This window comes from Carcharhinus amblyrhynchos, chromosome 7 (genome assembly GCF_965287045.1).
Source record: "Carcharhinus amblyrhynchos chromosome 7, sCarAmb.v2.hapA, whole genome shotgun sequence".
NCBI lineage: Eukaryota > Metazoa > Chordata > Chondrichthyes > Carcharhiniformes > Carcharhinidae > Carcharhinus > Carcharhinus amblyrhynchos.
Window position 1 is genome coordinate 75,109,010 of NC_137330.1, and position 22,705 is coordinate 75,131,714.

At 41.1% G+C, this 22,705-nt stretch overlaps 1 long non-coding RNA gene across 1 annotated transcript; it reads right to left on the reverse strand.

The window, feature by feature from the left end:
• Positions 1-588: 588 nt before the first annotated feature.
• On the reverse strand, positions 589-21,233 carry LOC145345504 (uncharacterized). Its single transcript, XR_013887076.1, has 3 exons — positions 21,121-21,233; positions 2,382-3,038; positions 589-738 (listed from the first exon to the last, which is right to left on the reverse strand). It is a non-coding gene; the product is annotated as an uncharacterized LOC145345504 (long non-coding RNA).
• Positions 21,234-22,705: the final 1,472 nt, after the last annotated feature.

Below are 22,705 nucleotides of genomic sequence, written 5' to 3' on the forward strand. Positions count from 1 at the left end.
AGAAGTGGAAAATTCATTTCTAGAGGTTTTGCAAAATTCAGAATGTACATTTGACCCAATTTACATTGGCAAAATTGGTGTTTTCCAGGCTAGAATCAGACACACCCATTTGCTTTGGTTCAAAGCTGAACTCACAGCAAGAATGATTGAGAGTAGTTTCAGAATATTTATTATAGTTAAGCTTCAATAGTTACACCTGGAGCACATTGCTTCGCCTTGTATTTTATTTTAATCTATATTTATGTCTCTTTTAGAAAATTGGACTAACAGTCAGCCCCTTTTAGGAAGTAGGAATTATTTTAAAAATTGCCATTTTTCAGAAGACTTCATCTAACCAAGATTTCTGAAGTCAAAAGTGCCTTTCATTCTGTTCTTATTATCCCCAAATATTTGTATTTTGGGTTAATATTTCAGACAGTATCAAGAGCTTTTCATAGCTTTTCTATAGACATTTGAGATAATGACAAAGATGCTCTGCATAGCAATGTGCAGTATCTCACAAGTAACAGTGTCTGATATTTTATTTAATTAAGGATATTTTTGCCGATTAGCCATATTTTACAGGTCTTGGTGTGATCTTACCTACTTTGGACATCATCAAGTTTCTTTTGATCTGTGAGTAGATGTCTGCTTTTTGTTTCAGTATAGGATGGACTTGTGGATCCTGGGAGACATTGCAAGCCCTGTGATGTGTGATACATTTACCAACAGAGACTGATGATTTCCAGGAAGCCAGGTCTGTAATAGAAAATATGTTTGTACTTAAGGGATAATTCTCCAACTCTTCCCAAAGTGGATAGAAAATTGTGCACAGAAAATGGCTGTATTTCCAATATACAGTGCCAGCAGGAGAGGATCCCTGGCAGCAGCACCCAATAGAAAAATTACCCTTTGACGAAAATATTTCCTTCTAATTGTTTATGCTGGACACTTACCAATAAATTGTTGATGTAAGTTTTGATAGCAAAGTGGATGAATATGTTGTGTAACATTGAACTACACAAGAAATTTTGAGCTGAAGTAATGAAAGTGGTAGAATTTGCCGCACCACCCATAAGCTATGGGGAGCTAAGATTGATGTGGAGATGCCAGCGTTGGACTGGGGTAAAACAGAAAGAAATCCCACAATATCAGTTTAAAGTCCAACAAGTTTATTTATAGCAAACGCCCCTAGCTTTCGGAACAGGCTGTCCCTTCATCAGGTGGCCACCTGACGAAGGGACAGCCTGTTCCGAAAGCTAGGGGTGCTTGGGGTGAGTTTCCTCCGGATTCTCCAGTTTCCTTCCACAATCCAAAGATATGCAGGTTAGGTGGATTGGCTTTGCTAATTTGCCCCTTAGTGTCCCAAGATGTGTAGGTTAAGGGGATAAATACATGGGGTTATGGGAAAGGACCGGGGTGGGATCCTCTGTCAGAGTCGATGCAGATTCAATGAGCCAGAAGGCCTCCTTCAGCACTGTAGGGATTCAGTGAAAGCGTGCCACTTCCCTCGATATCCCTACTCCAGCAGATCCATCAGTGGCCACTGCTCCCGGTGATGCTGCTGTGCTGGAGAGCTGCTGGCTATCTGATTGGTTGGAAGCTCTCAGAGGCAGAGTTGCCTCCCAGATAGGAGAAGCCACAACCTGGTGGCCTATTGGTTGTAAAAATCAGGCCATGGCTCCAGCTATGTAGAGGCAGGCTCATCCCGGACTTTCTTGTCTGGGACGTGGGCCACCACCTCCTTAAAAAATTCCAGACATCTTGCTAAATAAAACATCATCAAAAAATGAAGAGAAAAGTCAGGAAGCCTTTTTTTACAAAGAGTGTTGAAGTGATCTATCAGAAACAATGATGGAATATGTAGTCAAAGGGACGAGAACAGGGCAAGATAATAGAATTAAGTGGATAACATTTTCAGGGAGCTGGAACAAGGATGATAGATCACTAAGTTTATTCGTGTGCTGTTGCATCCGATGGTCCGGAAATTACTGAGGGTCCTGCTCTGCTGATATATATCCAAATCATTAACTTGCATGACAATAGAGAATCTTTGGTTATTAATAAGCTTGAATTGATGCCCAGGGCTTTATAATTTTTTTTCAAATTTACCTTTATTAATCAGTTTTGAACGAAAGGGTAATAGTTTGAAATGGCTTCACAGACTAAATATTTCTCGTAACTTTGAAGGTAATTCTCAGCTAAAAGGAATTCCTCTTCTCAGCAATCAAACAGTCTAAAAATTATTTTATCCTTTAGAGCCAATGTCCAGCAAATTGTCATCTTACAGTGTAACCAGAATGAGAACAGTGCAACTTGGTAAATGCATTAAAAATGTTAATCATTTCCATCAGCCTAGCTGTAAGCAACTTAACCATATCTCTACCCATTATTTACTTTACCTTTGAGGTTTGATTTTCTTTTGAGTTTTTCATCTTCACCCTCTGACAAACCGTCCTCCACCCTTGGAATGACCCAAGGTCCAGCAGAGTCTTCCTTTTCCACTGGGCATGAACATGAAGTTAGCATGAGGCAGAGGTGACTATGGCTGGTGAGCTTTCTATTCCTAGGCCTCAAGCCTAAGACATCCTTAGAAATAGACAGTTCATCTTGAGAATCTCCATTATCATTCAAAAGAACACTCATACTTAATCTTTGAGTATTCATGATGTGAAATACATTCCAAAATGTATCATTTAAAAGGCACAAAACTTCCTTCTATCTGGTAGGTTTGAAAGTGCTAGTGAAGTGTTTTTTTGTCAGCGCTGACCTTTAACCTTCCTTGGGTCGTTATGCTTCAAAATAATTTTCTTCACAAATTTCTTGTTAAAGAACATGTTATGAATGCAGATATCAGCCCGAAGAACTTATGCAATGCACACTAATCTTGCTTTACAACAAAGTAAACTTTTGATCTGTCCTTGGAACATGTAACATATCCAATATAAATTCTTCTGTTACACGGCATTTGTACTTCCCAGGTTACAGCAAAAGACGTTCTGTTCAGCAGTTAAACCTCCTCCATCAGTAAGCTAAAGCTGCTGATACATTTCCAGAATCTGCAAAAACAAATCAATTGTGATATTCAGTTGTTTTATTGTTAAATACTACACTCACAAATTGCTTTACTTGACAACAGCAAGAACCTCACCCCAACAGTTGATGAAGGAACTGAGAAAGTGACAGGAATTATCAATGTTTTCCAAACTAAGTTTGCAAAGTTCCCTATTAAGACATATGTGTGACCTCCACGTGATTGCATAGTTCTCTGTGTCATCCGTAATGCTTGACCTGCCTCCAATCCTATTGAAAATCTAGATATATAGGAATGAAATGGTTGTCTGTCTGTTTGCTTCTAGCAACCTCCCTCAAGGTCTTTATGACAATCTTACCTATTGCTGATAGCATGATATCTTGGGCCAAGCATCATGTCATAGGGGAGTTGACATCTAACCACCCCGCCAGGAAGCTTTGGTCTCCTAGCAGGGGCTCCTGCTGCTCTGCCTCCATTTGTTGATACTATGGGTAGAATTTTATGAGAATGATTCTAATGTCCAGCTGGTGTGAAAATGGGAGAGCTCCTGATCCATTTTTTGGGTGAGTTTTCACTTCCAATTTTATGGACTTAGACACTGAAAGTATGGGCTAGACCATTTCTAACTGCTGTGGGCAGTCGGCTGGGCTTCATTTGCCGGCCATCCTGAAGAGGGAGCTACTGAGCATATGCAGATCCCTGTGCCTGCACACGCTCAAAAACAACTGCAGATGGAACTATTGTGCATGTGCAGACCTCTGACTCTGCACATGCACAATTCCAACAGCAGGGGTCTGACTGAGAGGGAGAGAGCTCTCAGGCCCCTGCTGTTGCAGGCAGCCTCACAAACTCTCCACTCCCAGCATCGCATCAATGCATGGCCAATTGTGAGCCCTACATCACCTCAAAATATCACTCCTACTGCCCCACCGCTGCCCCCTGCCGACCAGACTGGTCACACTGCTTCACCCCCACTAATTGCAATGCAGAGCAGTAGTGGCCACCCCCTCCCTCTATTCAATCACCTGTAGAGTGCGCAGCGGCCCCCTCCCTCCTCAATCAGGCTGCCCCTTCAGGCCCTGTCCCCTTCAGGTTCCATCCCTTCAGGCCTCAACCCTATAAGCCCTGCCCCTATCAGAACCACCCCCATGGGCCCCACCCCGACAGGCCCTGATCCCCCATGGGCCCTGTCCCCAGTACTGCTCAGCAAGAAGTGTCAAGGTACATGGTGGGCAATACCGAAGTGACCACCAGCAGTGACACGACACCAGGGTGGCACTGCCAGGCTGGCACTCCCCAAGGAGCATCCCCCTTGCCCTCGACTTCCCCAGGGGGCCTTAATGGCCTCCAGTTCCACTGGCGAGGCCAGCATGATTGTTCCCCATTCATGGGAGCAGATGTTTTCCTCACATCTGCTGACGAGGATTTAAAGGCAATTGAGCCCGGACGATTGAGCACCAGGCTTGCTAAAGACATGCAAATCAATACTAAAATACATTAACATAATTTGATGGGAATGAGCGAGAGCGTGGCCTTGCCGGAAATCCGGCTCCTGTAACATCGCGAGAGCTGACAAATCAGGCGTGATCCTGATTTCTCAGATCTCACGCGATTTTACCAGCTCACTCATCAATGGGTGGGATGAGCCGATAAAATTCCTTCCTATAACTCAGATAACCAACGTTAACCAGCTATGCAAAGAAAGAATGCGACAACTGTCATAAATCCCCAATTTCCATATTTCACTTGCTTTTGCCTCATATTTTGTTTGTTAAAGAGACATGGGAGACAAGCAGGAGGATGGATTTGAGACAGGGAGAGATCAGCCATGATCTGACTGAATGGCGGAGCAGGCTCAAAGGACTGAATTGCTGACTTCTGCTCCTAATTCCTAAGTTCTTATGCTCCTATGCTTCAGGTAAGTTATGTTCCAACACGCTGCACATTATTACTTGGGAAGGGAAAGCGACGGGTGCATGCAAAAGGTTTGACAGAAAGCGATACGCAGCAATTAGAGAAAGAGAAGTTGAAGAGGCTATACTGAGAAGGCAAGACATTGACAGAGATCAGTAAAATCCAAGAAGAACCAATTCTGCAATTAAAAGGCCAAGACTCTTGAAGAAAGATATCATCTATGATCCTCAACATAATTATAAGCCAAGAATATGATACTGGCACTAGATCAGAGATATGTGAATAATGTAGTGTAAAAAATGGTAAATATGCCACCTTCAATGTGTTGTGCAAATGATAAAGTAAGCCACAGCTGACCCACTCCCCATAGATGCTTCCTATGAGGTAGGTTCTTCCTATGAGAACAACAACAAAATCAAAACACTTCTAGAAAAACATCAGAAATCATTACAGCCTGACACGAGTGCCAGGAAGTCTCTTTATTTTGGCTCAAGAAGGATAAACTTCTAATGTGGTCCACATTTGTTTCAACAAACATTGAAAAGGCAGGCAGTGAGACTGAAATGTGAGGAGTGATACTACAGATGCTGCCTTGACACTGATAATGAAACATCCAGTGCACTAATAAATTGAAAAACAGCTGTTGATGTAGATTTTGATCTTGTGCATGCCGCTAAGGATGTAGAGAATGATTAATCAGAATCATATAGTCAAAACTGGAAATCTAATTAAACTAGAGTCAAATTAAATAACGCAAATGAAGATGTATTCTTTGTCATAGAGGTTTACAGCCTGAAACAGGCCCTTCGGCCTATGCTGTCCTTTTTTTTAAAACACGTAGCTAATCCCAATTGCCCGCATTTGGCCCATATCCCTCTTACCCATCTTATCCATGGAACTGTCTAAAAGCTTTTAAAAAGACAAAATTGTATCCACCTCTGCTACTACCTCTGGCAGCTTGTTCCAGACATTCATCACCCTCTGCGTGAAAAAATTGCCCCTTTGGACACTTTTTATTTCTCCTCTCTCACCTTAAACCTATGCCCTCTAATTTTAGACTCCTCTACCTTTGGGGAAAGATATTAGCTATCTAGATGATCTGTGCCCCTCATTATTTTATAGACCTCTATAAGATCACCCCTCATCCTTCTACACTCCAGAAAGAAAAGTCCCAGTCTATCCAACCTCTCCTTATAACTCAAACCATCAAGTCTGGGTAACATCCTGGTAAATCTTTTCTGCACTCTTTCTAGTTTAATAACATCCTTTCCATAAGGCTATACACAGCATTCCAAGTGTGACCTTACCAATGTCTTGTACAACTTTAACAAGACGTCCCAACTCGTGTATTCAATGTTCTGACTGATGAAACTAAGCATGCCGAAAGCCTTCTTCACCACTCTGTCCACCCATGACTCCACTTTCAAAGAGCTATGAACATATACCCCTAGATCTCTTTGTTTTGTAACTCTCCCTAACACCCTACCATTAGCTATCAAAGAAATACTTTTTGTCAAATTGTGTTTTTGAGTATAATAATTCTGTATGAATTTAGGTGGTTTTATATTTGTGGGACTAAAATTGTTAATTCAAATAATTATGTGAAAGAAGATAATTAGGTGAATTAAGAACAAGAATGTAAGAACTTGGAGCAGGAGTAGGCAATTCAGCCCCTTGAGCTTGCTCTGCCATTCAATACAATTGTAGGTGATCTCATCTCAGCCTCAACTCCACTTTCCTGCCCACGCTTGATAGGCCTTCGACCCATTACTAATTAAAAATCTGTCTATCTCTTCCTTCAATTTACTCAATGTCCCGACATCCACCACACTCTGGGATAATGAATTCCACAGATTCACAACCTTTTATTTTCTCCTCTCTTTTTAAATTCTGCTGCTCCTTATCCTGAAACTATGTGCTCATGTTATAGATTGCCCTGCAAGAGGAAGTATTCACTCTGCATCTTCTTTGTCAATCCCCTTTATCATCTTATAGACTTCAATTAGATCCCTTTGCATTCTTCTAAATTTTAAGAGACAAAGGCTGAAACTGCTCAATCTCTTTCTTCATAAGACAAACCCTGCATCTCTGGAATCAGAGATTCACCACTGGTGAACCTTCTCCGAACTGTCTCTAATTTTGCAGACCTTGCAAAAATAAGGTGACGTGGCAGGGTGGCATAGTGGTTAGCAATGCTGTCTCACAGCACCAGGGACTCAGGTTCTTACCGCTTCGAGTCACTGTTTGTATGGAGTTTGCACATTTTCCCCGTGTCTGCTTGGGTTTCCTCCAGGTGCTCTGGTTTCCTCCCACAATCCAAAGATGTGCGGGTTAGCTTGATTGATCAATGCTAAATTAACCTCAGTGTCTGGGGGATTAGCAGGGTAAGTATGAAGGCCTATGGAAATAGGGCCTGGGTGAAACTGTGGTTGGTGCAGACTTCACAGATCAAATGGCCTCCTTCTGCTCTGTAGGGATTCTATGATTCTCTGTGGAGTTCTAACAGTCTCTTGGCCGAGGCTCCCATCATCCCCCTAATTATTAAAGAACATATAGCCAAACTCAATCCTAACCTCTGTTGATTTCCCAGAGTATCCACTTTCCAGTAGGAATCATTGGACACCAACAACCAGGAAAATTGGGAAATTATTATTAATGTTTATTAACCTAACCCTGCTGCTACCCTAATTAAGGTCATGGAACGCTATAAAAACTTAGGTTCATTCTGGTCTTTATTAAGCCATGTTACATTAGACATTGTATTTTTGAACTAAGCCATTGGAAGAGCCTGCCTCAAGATATACAGTGACTATAAACTTCACTTAATGTTTTTCAAAGTACTGGAACTGTCTTGATTTACATTCTATCAATTGCTATTAAATTTACTGTTGCCAATAGGTTGAATGTGTGTCAGCACAAGACATCCAAGTAAGCTTGAGTTACTTTGACGGGTTTTGTACCAGAATTAATCAGAACTTGTTGTTCAAGGGTACAGTGTAAAGGTTCAAAATTAAGTTGTCCTATGAAGTTCTACATGCACCAACCTCTCTGTGGATCATCTTGTTGTGGAGAGGTTTGTGCACTCTGGTAATCACTTGAGCGGTGCCCTTGGGAAATCCTTGTTCCCAGTACAGCTACTCCTGGTGACAAGATTAGGCCATGATGTCAGAAAAAATGGAGTCTGAATAATGTTCATTTGGCAGATCAGGTGAAGGAAGACTGTGCACCTCACTGGCTGGGAAGGTGGAAGAAGGCTGAAGTAGCAAGGCAGTCCATGTCATTGTGGTCTGGCATGTCATCAAAATCTGACCACCAACCTGACAATGACAGCTCCCCAATGTCCCCACATTAAGCAAAATCTCAGAAAGGTTCCTACCAGGATCCATTTGCCAAGTCCTGTGATGATGGAGAATTGGTAACGGGAACAAGGCTTGAGCCTAGGAATCCCTAGTCAAGAACATACATGCAAGCAGCAAGTGCATGAAGGTCATTGGACTCCCATGTTGGAACAGAGGTGTATTTGGACAGCACTATCTGTAACTGCACAGTCATCTACAGGATATCTTCTGCTTACCCCAAGTATGGAGAGCGTGTGAAAGGTTGCCCTAAAAATGAATCGTTCCACGTTTAACGCAAAAATACCTGTCTGGTTTAATTCTCACAAACTGTATAGTCTAATAAATACTGAATTAACAATAAAGCACCCTTTTAAAAATTAAAAATCACTGCTATAACCAAAAGGGAAGTGGGAAATGAGGAAAGCCAGTCTATACTCCATCAATTAGGTGTAATATTCTTCTATTAAATATTTAATGCCAGATTTGACTGTGAATACATGTCTGGAGGGGAATTACTGGGAAAAACGGAGCAGGAAAAGCCAAAGTCAATGGTATCCTTTTGCTAACAACGTGTATCCAACATGGCCTCAATAGGCAGCACAGTGGCACACAACGCCAGTGACCTGCATTCGATTCCTGGCTTGGGTCACTTCCTTGAGGAGTTTGCAAATTCTCTCTATGTCTATGTGGGTTTCCTCCGGATGCTCCGCTTCCTCCCCACAGTCCAAAGATGTGCGGATTAGGTGGATTGGCCGTGCTAAATTGCCCCTTAGTGTCAGGGAGACTAGCTAATGAAAATGCATGGAGTTATGGGGATAGGCCCTAGGTGGGATTACGATTGGTGTAGACTCGACGGGCCAAATGGCCTCCTTCTGCGTTGCAGGATGCTATGATAATAACAAACACCTTCCTCTGCCAGAAGGAGAAATACAAAACCACATAGAGGGATCCTAGGTTGAAGGGAGGGAGGAACCCAGGAAAATTACAGTCATTATCTTTGAATATTTTTAAGAGCTGGAAAGATTCTTGGTAAGCAATGGGGGATAAGTAGTAGGGATAGGTGGGATGCAGATTCAAGGTTACATCAGTCATGAGCAGACTCAAAGGCTGAATGACCTACTCCTGCTCCTTGTTCATATGTTCATATTCTGAGTGCTCAAGGAAGACACCCAAAGACAAGAAGCCTAAAATAAAGGACATGTGGTGGAAAGAAACAGTCCAACAATATGCAGGCCATAATGGTATACTAAGTCTCTTTGAAATCACCAGGGCCATCTTTTAGCCAAAGTCAAATGGACAAAATCCCCTTCACACACAGGATTAAATTTGTCTTCTTAAGGATGGCAATACCATCCATCTAACTTGGAAAAAAACTCCTCAACTGTGAATCCGCAGTGACAACTGATCTCTCCAGGCTTTTCCCCAATACTCTGTTGAACCTGTTGATAAATCATCATCGATGGGAAAGTTGCAACAAGCAATAAAATGGATGGTATTCTAGCTGAGGTCCTCAAAACTGATGTGGATGTGCCGGCGTTGGACTGGGGTAAACACAGTAAAAAGTCTGACAACACCAGGTTTAAGTCCAACCGATTTATTTGATAGTAAACTCACTAGCTTTCGGGTTAGCCCCTTTGTCAGGTGAATGGAGAGTTCTGGCCTCAGACAGAGCATATAAAGCACAGACAGTTTACAGATTACTGATTAGAATGCGAATCTTTACACCTAACCTGCTGTTCAAGTGGCTGACAATGATCCACTCACATTGTCAGCCACTTTAAGACTTGAACAGCAGGTTAGGTGTAAGGATTCACATTCTAATCAGTAATCTGTAAACTGTCTGTGCTTTATATGCTCTGTCTGAGGCCAGAACTCTCCATTCACCTGACGAAGGGACTAACCCGAAAGCTAGTGAGTTTACTATCAAATAAATCGGTTGGACTTAAACCTGGTGTTGTCAGACTTTTTACTGTCCTCAAAACTAGCAGACCTTTGCTCAGATCTATGGATTTGGCAGGGTAAAGAATTCTCCCCAAGTTTAGGAATGTAACAATTATATCTATCCTGAAGAAGGGAGATCAATCATTCTGTGGAAATTTCCCTTTTGTCCAGAGAAGGTAAAATCTTGACACACATTCTCCTGAATCACCTACTTCCTGTGGCTGGAAGTTAGAGCCTCATTCAAAGAACATTACCTCCAACAATGCAGCACATTCTCAATATTGAAATGAAGGCCTGAGCATCATTTTAACCTACACTTTTCTGATTCAAAGAGGACGATGCTATCAACTGAGTTGACAACTGAAATCAAAGATATAGTATAGAAATATCCTTTGCCAACCAGTGTTTTCCAATCCCCTATGAGAAACATCTGTTTCATTGATAATATTTTCCACTAATTTTGATCAACTATTCCTAGCTGCAAAATTAATTGGAAAGTTCTCACGCCAGGATAAAAATTTATGTGGGTCCTTCTTCAAGCCATGAATCAATGCACCACTGGCAACACTACAGTTCTTTTGTTTCATCATGGTTCAATCTTTCCTCTTATTGGAAAAGAAAATGGCCTTCTGCAATTAATTTTGTTTCATAGAATCATAGAAATCCTATAGTGCAGAATGTGGCCATTTAGCCCATCGAGCCTGCGCCGACAACAATCCCACCCAGGCTCTATCCATGTTACCTCCCTCTGTATTTACCCTGATACTAAGGGTCAACTTAGCATGGCCAATCAACCTAGCCTGCACATCGTTGGACTGTGGGAGGAAACCAGAGCACCCAGAGGAAACCCATGTAGACACAAGGAGAATGTGCAAACTCCACACAGTCACCCGAGGCCAGAATTGAACCTGGGTTCCTGATGCTATAAGGCAGCAGTGCTAACCACTGTGCTACTGTGCCGCTCCCTCTTAAAGATTCTGCATCAATACAAGTTACTGTTATGAGGTTACTAAATTAATTGATTGGATATTACTACGCATTCATGAGAATTGTGCACTTTGATTCATTAGCCTTTTGTTACCATGTCTAGAACAAAGAACAGTACAGCAGAGGAACAGGCCTTTTGATCCATCAAGCCTGCGTTGGCACATGACATCTTTCTAAACTAAAGACCATTTGCCTCTGCGTGGTCCATATGCCCCTATGGCCAGCCTATTCATGTATATGTCAAGATGCTTCTTAAATGTTACTATTGTACCTCCTTCTACCACCTCTTCCGACAACACACTCCAGACAATTACCAACCTCTGTGTAAAAGACCTACCTCTCACATCTCCTTTCACCTTAAACCTATGTCCCCTAGTAATTGACATTTCTACCCTGGGAAAAAAACTCCAGTTATCACTCGATGAGGGAGTCAGTTTTTGACGGGTGCTGCACTCATTTATCTGTCCTATCACAAGTGAACCTAGTAAGTGTAACAGTCAGCTGGTGCTTAAGATGAAGCTGGAATTTTCCACATTCAAAATTGAGTTAATTCTCAAAGTATTAAGTCCATAATAATTATAAATTTTAGAAAACATTTACTTTCAATCCTAGGAACCAGTAACAAGCAGCTCCTTGGTTGATAAACATAATTCCAAAGTAAATACCAGAACAGTCATTCTTTCTGGTGCAATAAACGCCATGGACTGCCAGCGTGGAAATTCAAAGAGAGTATCTGTTCATGAGGTTACATAATCTCATTACAGTTCTGCCTGGCTGTTCCAACTTGATCTTATATAAGTCACCTGAGAATTAGGTGGTTTTACAGATGTTCAGTTGATGCAGTTTTTTTGACACCGCTGAACACTGATAATTTTAAATTAAAGCATTGCATTTAAGAACTAATGGGTATTAAATTCTAACTTGGGACAAACAGCTGTTTCACTATTTTCAGCAAAGCTAGCTCATATTTGCTTATGAAATGTTAGGAAGGGGATGGGCCTCCTATGCTAGCCAAAGTTCCGGAAATGAAATAAAAAATATTTGATGAAGGATCACCCGGACTCGAAACATTGGCTCTATTCTCTCTCCACAGATGCTCTCAGATCTGCTGAGGTTTTCCAGCATTTGCTGCTTTTGTTTCAGATTCAAGAATCTTCTATTTAAAAAAAAATTGATATCAAATTTTTTTTCCCGTTTTCTAAACTTTCCACAGTTACTTTTGTCCATGGAAAAGTGAAATAAAGAACTTGTATTCATATAACACCTTACAACATTTCTCTGCATTGTCTTATAGTGAGGAAAGCTATTGGCAGCCAGGTTGCAACATATTGCTTAGTGTCATTCCATGAAATACTCAAGTCAGAAATCAGTGCAAGTGTCAAATCCTGTTAAACTTCATGGGGAAATGGTAACTTTTATTTTTGATGTTATTGTGGAATAAACATTACTGATTCACTCGCCTATTATACATCCCCCATTTTAATTTCCAGTGATGTTATCTGAGAAGTGATGTTTAATGAGTGACCGAATTAACATTGCTCTATGAGCAAGTCAAAAATACGCCTAATCAGCGTCAGTTGCCGCCTCTTTAATGGATAGCCTTCGTATCCAAGTAGACAGCAATTCAATTATGCTGGTGTCATAGAGTCATAGAGGTTTACAGCATGGAAACAGGCTCTTTGGCCCAACTTGCCCATGCTGCCCTTTTTCTTAAACTCCTAAGCTAATCCCAATTGCCCATATTTGGCCCATATCCCTCCATACCCATCGTACCCAAGTAACTATCTAAATGCTTTTTAAAAGACAAAATTGTACCCGCCTCTATTACTACCTCTGGCAGCTTGTTCCAGACACTATTACCCTCTGCTCGAAAAAATTGCCCCTCTGGACACTTTTGTATCTCTCTCCTCTCACCTTAAACTTATGCCCTCTAGTTTTAGACTCCCCTATTTTGGGAAAAGATATTGACTATCTAGCTGATCTGTGTCCCTCATTATTTTATAGACCTCTATAAGATCACCCCTCAGCCTCCTATGCTTCAGAGAAAAAAGTCCCAGTCTATCCAGCCTCTCTTTATAACTCAATCCATCAAGTCCCGGTAGCATCCAAGTAAATCTTTCCTGCATTCTTTCTATGATAGGGTGACCAGAATTGCACACAGTATTCAAAGTGCGGCCTTACCAATTCTTGTACAACCTCAACAAGATGTCCCTACACCTGTATTCAGTGTTCTGACCGATGAAACCAAGCATGCCAAATGCCTTCTTCACAACTCTGTCCACTTGTGATTCCACTTTCAAGGAGCTATGAACATGTACCCTGGGATCTCTTTGTTCTGTAACTCTCCCCAACGCCCTACCATTAATTGAGTAAGTCCTGCCCTGGTTCAATGGTGGGGCAAAAAGTTATGGAAACTGCAAGTGTCTGAGGATATAAGTGTCAAGGCCACTCCCAGGGTGCTGAACAAGCACGTGCAGAGTCCGCAGGTGGTTGTAAACAATGTACAGATTAATGAAATTTTACAAATTAATTGACAAATACCCCTGGTTCGCTCATGGGCTGCTTTGTGGCTTTATGCATGAAGCCAATTGTCCCTTGCTCTTCAAGGAATCCCATGATGGCCCTTACTCTCTTGGCCTGGCTGTCCCCATCAATGCTGAACTTGTTCAAATTGTCCACTCTCCTGAACATTGCATCAGTGAGAAGCCTGATGCAATGATGGGATGCTGATTGTGGTATGTTGGAGAGATCTGCTGATTCTTACATGGATCACAAGGCAAAACCACAGGTATCAGATGGCCACCCACACAGTTTGACCTTACTTATCCTACATGAATGTTGCAGATAGATATAGCTGCTTCCCTAGAATGACACAGCTTCCTAAGACAATGGTGCTTTGACCATGTGCCCCGCTTGCCTTCATACTCTTGCAGTTCGATGCGATGACATCGGGCACTAGAAACAATGTCACAATGCCCACTGTTATGGAGGAGTGATATGGTTTGCCACTTGAATGGCAAACATAAAATTCTGTTTTATGTTTATTGTATGCTATGAAAGCAATACCTGACAATGCATCGTAATTATAATATAATTACAATAAATGATGAATATAAAATGAGGCTTCAGATCATTCTCATGAAAAAAAATTTCCCCAGTATTCCAGATGTACTGAAATTGTATGCCTGAGCCATGAAATCTGCCTCCGTAGCGCCCATACACTCAGTGCTACTAAAATGGTATCCACGTGCTCTTACTTTCAAAAAGGCATGTTCTGGTTATTAGCTTGATGATGATATTAGTGAAGAGTTAGGACAGTGCAGGAAGTGTACAGAATATGAAACCATGATGCCAATCAGTATCTAACATTGATTTGGCATCAGTCTTGCCATTTTCCATTTTGCTACTCCTGCTAATGCCCTCTCTTAAATACGTACAATCTTTAAACATTCAGTAGCAGGAAAGATATCTTCAGCACCAATGTCAGTTAAAGAGATTGTCAACAATTTTCAGGTTAATTGCTAGTTAATCTTTCCTGGTTCTGTTTGGTATGTGGAAGTGCTGGGCAGTGAGATTGTTAAACTTAGCGAAGTCTGCAGGGAACGGTGCTGCATGCAGTGAAGGCCTTAGTTGTGACTGCAGTGATTCTATCAAACCACTTTCACCCAGTTATGATTTCCCCTTCGGTTGCAGCCTGAGCAGAGACGGAGCAGAAGCAACAAAGAAGACAAGCTGCTCTCAGAAGGTGGAGGAGCGGAGAAAGCTCTAAGTGAGAATTCTTATCTGCCTAAGGTCTTCCCAAATGTCCAGTTAAGCTTTATGAAGATAGCGCTCACAGAATTCTGCTATCTCTTGCAACCAGACTGGCGTCATAGAATCATAGAATCCCTACAATGAAGAAGGAGGCCATTTGGCCCATCGAATCTGCACTGACAACAATCCCACCTACACCCTATCCCTATAACTCCACATATTCACCCCGTTAATCCCTCTAACCACACATCCCAGGACACTAAGGGGCAATTTAGCATGACCAATGCACTTAATCCACACAGCGTTGGCCTGTGGGAGGAAACCGGAGCTCCGGAGGAAACCCACACAGATGGGGGAAGAATGTGCAAATTCCACACAGACAGTGACCCAAGCCGGGAATTGAAACCAGGTCCCTGGTGCTGTGACGCACCAGTGCTAACCACTGTGCCATCCTTAGAACAAAATGTGGATGGCATTGCCAATGGCTGTGAAAGTGACTGTGGTCCTCTGTTGTGCTGTGCTCCTTCCACTCTGGGCTAGGTGCCAGATCTAACATATCCCAATTTATTGTCCATTGATGCAGGGAGAAGACAGATGTTGTTTATGTCAAGAAAGGAGATTTCAATGTGCTCTCTCTGAAAAGAACAGTAGGCACTGTGGGCATGTGGCTTTGCCAAGGTAACAGGCTACCTCATGGCGTGGGGTGATATCAGCTGCTCTGGCATTGCAAGTGTCACATCTCAATGCTGGGACGTACTGCAACAGGTAAAGATTACCACTCATCGAATGTGCATCTGGTGCACAACCACGTTCAACCCTTCATGCTGCTGAATATTCCTTATCCTGTCAGCTGTCATGATACATTCATTAAGCACCAGTCCACTGTTGACTCCGACTTTCAGTGATAAGAGCATTGGTGTAGTTGCAGAGATGGGAACACAGATGCTGTCATCCTGAGAGAAGACTGCAGATTCCTGTTGCACAGAACCATGGCCATTCCCCTGTGATGACACAACAGCAATCCTAGTCATTTGCTGGGGTAAGGATTGTTGAAGTGCTATGAGATCCTTTTCATTCCTTTGAGCTCTGGTACCTGCAACAATGATTGCAACAGTGTAAGGATGTATGGCACCTGGCTGAGATTTCATAAACTCAGCCTGAACTCCCAGTGCAGTACTCTGACACTCCGTGTAAATATAATGCCCTCCCCAAAAGCACATTTGGAGATGTGGAGGGCATTTAATTGGATGGGAGGATGGTGAGTTCAAACCCCATTGCCATCCCATCTCTGCCAAAATTAAGTATGGGGCAGAAAGGGTCATGAACGGCCTTCCCAAGCTACCACTAATTGAGGTCCTTAAATGGGCAATTATGCCCAGCAACAAAGAAGAAACGTAAACAATCATTCTCAGGAAGGGGAATTTCCGTCTCTATTTGTTTTGTTGCCAAACTCTGTAGTTCTCTTGGTGATTGTATCCAAGATACACGTTGTGTCCCTTCCCTCCCTGATACTCTGCCTTGAACAATCTCTGACTCAACCATTGTGAGTTACATTACACTAGATTCATTTCACAGTCTAAAGCCCTCAGGTAATGAAACTACAAAGGATAGATGAAAATGGTCCCAACAGTTGGCCAAGGATGATAGGAAGGAATGTTAAAGTGTGCTCAAAAATGTTACTGGAGTTCATTATGCTGACATTTGTAAAGATATTAATAAAATATCCTAGCTTTGGAAAGCTAGACAAAAATGCCAAAATCAAATCGGTGCAAGTCAAGATGAAAATGAACACATAATAATTTTTTGCACAATCATTTACCACTAAAGCTACCTTGATCAAAATTTCAAAGAGCAAAGTTCTTTCTCCGAGCATCATATATATTTTCTGTTCATTATGTTCAAGCGTTATTAATCAAAGAAAAGATGCTGATATATTTCCTAGTGAAGTGATAAAATAAAGTGAGTGCTGAGCCCTTTAAAGATATTTTAAAAATTCCCTTTAAAGCATGTAGAGCAACAATATGTGTTTTTGGTATCAGTGGGTTAAACATACTAACTACAATTTGTTTTAATTTTTCTTGGGATGTAATTAGTGATGACAAGGCCAGCATTTATCTTCCATCTCGTGTTGTCCTCAAGAAGGTAGCATTGAGCTGTCCTCCTGAACCACCACAATCCTTATGATGTAAGTACATTTAAAGTTCTATTAGGAAGGAAATTCCAGGATTTTAGTCCAGTGACAGTGAAGAAACAGTAATATAGTTCCAAGTCAGGAGGGTGAGTGACTTGCAGGGAAGTTGCAGGTGGGTGTTATTCCCATGCACCTGCTGTCCATGTCCTTTCTGGTGGTAGAAGTCAAGGAACATGTTATTGAAGGAAGCTCGACAAGTTCCTGCAGACCATTTTGCATATGGTAGACATTATTGCTATTGTGCATCAGTGGGTCAATGGTGGAGGGGACAAATGTTTCTAGAGCTCCTTGACACCACACTCGGTCAAATATTCCCTTGGTGTCAAGGGCATTCACCCTCACTTCACTTCTTGCATTGAACTCTTTGGCCTATATTTGGATCAAGATTGTAATGAGGTCTAGAACTGAGTGGTCTTGGCGGAACCCAAATTGAGCATCAGTGGTCTCCCCGTCCCAATGCCAGGTCTCTCGAACAGGCACAGTGTGACTTTGAAGGGGAAGCCCCCTGCAAGGTGAAAAGCAGCCCTCCAGGTTTATTTGTCATGCAACTGCCTATGACTGAATGGCAGCAGTAGTGGCACAAGGCCAATAATAAGGTCCACTCACAGGGATCAATTGCCAGGGGAGGGGAGAAGGTCAAATATGTGCCTTACTGCCATTGATTCAATTGAGGTCAAGGCTCACCCATCGTCCTTCTGGTGGATATTAAATACCCTCTCTGTTTCCAAACACTCCACCACAGATGGCAGAAGTTTTCACCTTTTCACTCTGTCTTTTTCTCCACCGATATTGCCTGAGCTGCTGAGTACCTTCAGCATTTTCTGTTTTTGTTTCAGATTTCCAGCATTAGCGGTATTCTGCTTTTGTAATTTGATGCTCTGTTTAGGTTTAATAACCTACTAATATCTACATTAACCACAACTTTCTACATTATAAAAATGTAGCTTTGCTCTCCTCAAGAATAAAATAAATTCTGATTCACAGCCTACCCTCATAATCTAGCATTCTGAATGAAAGCCTTAAAAATTTGACAGAATAATGGTGAAATATTTATCCCAATGAAATGTATAGCAGTTTCACAAGCTGTGCGTGGGTAAAAAATAATGTCTCAGAAGCAAAATTGTTGCACTTTTGTTGTGCTTTGAATAATGCATAGAGTTAACTACTTTGTGAATTTGCAAAGATCTTGCAACACCATAACAATTCAAATCTTTAAAGTGGCAATCTATTCCCTTTGAAATAAAGGCCAACATTCCATTTATCTTTCCAATTACCTGCTGAACTTGCCAGCTATGCTAGCTTTTGATTTATACAATGGGAACCTTCAAATCCCTCTGTGCTGCAGTTTTCTACAATCTTTCTCCACTGAAATAATTTCAGCTGCTTTATTCTTTCCATCAAAGCATAACTTCACACTGTCCTATGTTATATTCCACCTGTCCCAAATGCACGCTATGGCCAGAATTTTACCGTACCGTCCGCCATGGGAATCAGAGCGGGCAAGGGGTGGACCATGGAAAGGTCTATTGACCTTGGGCGGGATTTTACAGTTTCAGGATGAGCCAGGACATAAACTCCTGCCCCATGAATTTTACTTTAGGAAAGATATGGAGAGAATACAAAAAAATTCCATCCATTCTGGATCTGAATGGAATTAATAGCTGGACCTTTCCATTGAGTTCCAGTGTATTTCAGCTCTTGCAGAAATTTCAGGCTTCACAATGATCTGATTGCTGACTTTTGCCTCTGCCGACTCACAAATACCGTTCCCAATTTTATGACTGCAGGTACTTTTTAGTCATCATAAATGTAATATTAACTTGGACCAAGTGGCTCTTTCTCACTGTTCGGTGAAGATAAAAGGAGGAACATTTCTTGAAATGCCTTCCTGGCAGTTAGGTTGTGATCACTCTCACTGGTGGCACCAGTACCTATACTGCAGGAATTTGTGGAAACATAAGAAGACAAGCAGTTTGAAAGTGAATGAGACCAATGCGTTTTGATTTGCCAATTCTGCTCTTTCTTCAGGAGTCCGGGCTGCCTCCCTGTATCATTTGTCCAGCTGTCAGGTGCATATTAGATAGGGAAAGCTTTCTATTGTAGTTGGTTGTGAAACTTGCTGAGCATCATCACAGGCAAGGGAATTTTTTTTAAAGTTCCTGCAAATACTCAAAATAGGAAACAAGACCAAAACTGCTGTAAACACAAAGCAGGTCTATCAGCATTCGAGAAGAGGAAAGGACAGGTTACCATTCTGAGTGGAGAAACCTTGTCAGGACGTAAATGTAAACTTCTCATGGTTTCTGCAATTTCACAACCTTTCTTTTATGACTGATATACTTGTGATTGAGGATCTTTGCTGGAATGCTATAAAAATGCAATTGATTTTAATGCCAGCAACATGCTTGGCTACCCAACTGATAGTAGTTGAATCCAGTGTTGAAAACAATGCAAAGTTGTAAAGTGTTCCACAACATCAAAAAGACCGTAGTAGTGCTACGCTGTTACTATGAAGACGAAGGAACATGATGGTCATTCAATTTCACTTTGGTGGTGGGGGGGAATCGTCTATACATACTAATTCAGGAGAGAATTAATAGTCACATGGGCATACTAAAGGACATTTTGGTTTGTATATATCAGGTTGGACATTTCACTCACCTGCCATTGTACCCACCAGTACCATACCCATTTATCACCTTACCACCCTACCTAGTCACTCATTCCTCTAGGCACCCAATCATACATCCATTAAAATTCATATGATTTACTATAAGGAAATTTGTGCCTTAAAAAGAAATGTGTGTTGTCATTTCTTTCCCCCTCATGCTACAGTGCTGTGATGGAGCTCTCCAGTGAGCATTGTGCTCTACACTTCTGGAGAGGTTGGGCTTGTAAGATCCGGGGATCCAGGGTAGGCAATAGCATAGTGCTATTGTCAGTGAACTAATAATCCAGAGAGCTGTGTAATGCTTTGGGGATCCAGATTTGAATTTCACCACGGCTGATGGTGAAATTTGAATTCATAAAAAAATCAGTAAAATAATGACCATGACAACATTAATTCTGTTGTTAAAAGCCTATCTGGTTCACTAATGTCATTTAGAGAAGGAAACCTGCTGTCCTTACCTGGTCTGACCTACGTGCGACTCCACATCCACAGCAGTGTGGTAGACATTTTGGAAATGGATCATTCACTTCAAGGGCAATTCGGGATGGATAATAAATGCTGTCCTAGCCAATAAAGCTCACATCCCATGGATGGATTGAAAAAAACCGACAAGGAACACAGAGCAGCATCCAATCTGACAATGACTGATGCTTTGGGGAATGTGGATAGAAATCACAGTCCCCATCTACTTCTAAGCACGGTATATATCACTTATCTACGATGTTAATATTAAAATTAGGTAGATTAATTTGAAAGTATGTTTTCAGTTCTTTACTGCATTATTAAGGACCACCACAAACATCTAATATAATTTTTGCTTCTGCTAGCAATCCTAACCATAGCAACTGTATTCATGCCAGCCCAAAACATTTGAATCAGTGTGATTTTGTCTGCAGAATATTTTATGTAAATTTATTTTCACTTACTGAAGAGTATCTAACAGGAAAGTATCAAACAAAGGTTAAGAGTGTCGAAAATTTCAACAATTTCTGCTTCTTGTTTTTCAGTAATATATTTTCAGCAATATATCTGAAGATACATGTTCATAATAAACTATGGTTAATGGACCTGTCGTTAAAAATGATGCTAATTCTTCTAGTTAAAAATCGCTGCTTTTCATTTCATATGTAGTTGTGGCATTCAATGAATCACCAAAACTGAGTTGGGTTTAAATCAGAATGACCACATTGACTGTGTAGGGAAATAAACGGTTTGCCAAAAAATCCAATAGCAATAAACTGATAGCTTAGATTTTCAGTCTTCATTCACAAAGTTAGAAAGTGCTGTAAAAAGGCAGTTCTTTTCTACTTACATTGTCCATCTTGAATTAATTGTTTTATCCAAAGTCAAATTGGCAGACTTATTAAACTGAAAATTTGAAAAAGCATCAAACACAGTTTGAACTCAAACCTTCTCCACTTGCAGCTTCGCCAAGCAAGACTGTAACGCACAGGGTAGATGATTAACAACCACTGTCATGGCGTTCCAGTGGTTTATTCATTAAGTTTCACAGCCGCTGCAAAGCTGTAACAGGCTACAGTGTGATTTATTGGCACAGTGATTAAACATTTATTTTCTCAAAGAGGCAGACTGAAAGGAACACCATTTAGTAAGTTAGCAGTTGTCTTCTGAGGGCATTGCTGGAGAGCAAAAAGAAATATGGAGCATGGTGCCATGGAAACGATTTGTTTACTGTTGCAGGTTTTGATAAAAATGAGAGTATCAACAACAGCAAAGTGAATTTGTCAATGACTGCTTTCTATTATATTACATCAAGATTTATTGCCTCTATAATCATTTCCAAGAAGAAATACACCAAATAATTTTTTGAAGTTATTACTTCTAGAAAGTATGTATTTTAATAAATATTGACAAGTTAGACTATTCAGGACAGTCTAACCTTTTCAGTTTATATCATTCTTTAGTAAATTGGAGTGCCTCCTGTATTGAAGCTATGACTTGCCGAAATCGGAACAGTAGCTTAATGGTAAAATCACTGGGCTAGGGATTCAGAGGACCAGAGTGGGGTCATAGGTTCAAATCACACCACCAGTGTAAAAGCAAAACACGGCGGATGTGGGAAATCTGAAATAAAAACAGATAGTGCTTGAAACACTCGGTACATGTAGTGAGAGTTAATGGGCTGTATTTATAATTAATAACATCTGGAAATAAGTCTCAGTGATAGTGATCATTGTCAACTGTTGTAAAAACCCATCCGGCTCACTAATTATCAAAATCTGCCATCCTTACCCGGCCTGGCATACATGTGACTCAAGCACTGTGGTTAACCCTCAACTGCCCTCTGAAATGACCTAGCAAGCCATTCAGTTCAAGGGAAATCAAAGATGGGCAACAAATGCTGGCCTTGCCAGTGACGCCCACATTCCATGAAAGAATAAAAAGAAACAATGATAGGATATTACTCAACCTGTGTTAACTTAAATAAAACTGTTCCCTACAGCTATAAATTATGTCCTGTGTCATGACAGTGGCAACACTGTTGAGTTGGATGTGCTGTAGCTCTAAAAACTGACCACATTTCATTATGCCAAATTATTTTGTATAATCGTGCCACAGCAGTGCTTTAATGTATGGCATATTGTTAAAACACGGGGTCAAGAGGAAGTTTATCTCACAAACATTTGGTAATGTTCCTCATCACAAAACTGCTACAAGAAAAAACATGACTTCAGCAACATCAGATAACAGAACATTTCCAGTGCAAGACTGAAGGCCATACTGTAAACATTCAGAAAGAAATGTTATGCTATTGAATATCAACAGGAAATGATTTGATTCTTTCTTGTAGGAGATGGCATTCAATGCCTGCCACTTGTAAATGCTACCAGTCACTTATAAGTTAAAGCCTCAATGTTCGCTGGTGCAAAAGCAAA